Source organism: Penaeus monodon, chromosome 27 (assembly GCF_015228065.2).
Source record: "Penaeus monodon isolate SGIC_2016 chromosome 27, NSTDA_Pmon_1, whole genome shotgun sequence".
In the NCBI taxonomy this organism is placed as follows: Eukaryota; Metazoa; Arthropoda; class Malacostraca; order Decapoda; family Penaeidae; genus Penaeus; species Penaeus monodon.
In genome coordinates, this window is record NC_051412.1 from 17,997,279 (window position 1) to 17,997,572 (window position 294).

Consider the following 294-nt stretch of genomic DNA (forward strand, 5'->3'; position numbering starts at 1 on the left):
ACGACAATCCTTTAACTTTCTTGAGGAACAAAGATAAGTCTTCATTATTTTACATTCAGGAACCTTAAAGCGGAGAGTCGGCGGTTGACGAAGCTAATAACTTTAGCCTCTATCGACGTCCATGCACTCTGCAATGCAACATCGACCAGGCCGGGTGTCGGGCGTGTATTTTGGAAGAACATGTCGACATTTCTGGCATATTTGTGTTGGGCAAGATGCCAAATATTACACATATTCCCCGGCTAAGTGCAGTTGTTGTTATGTATGAACAACATTATGTTGAAAGTACAAAAG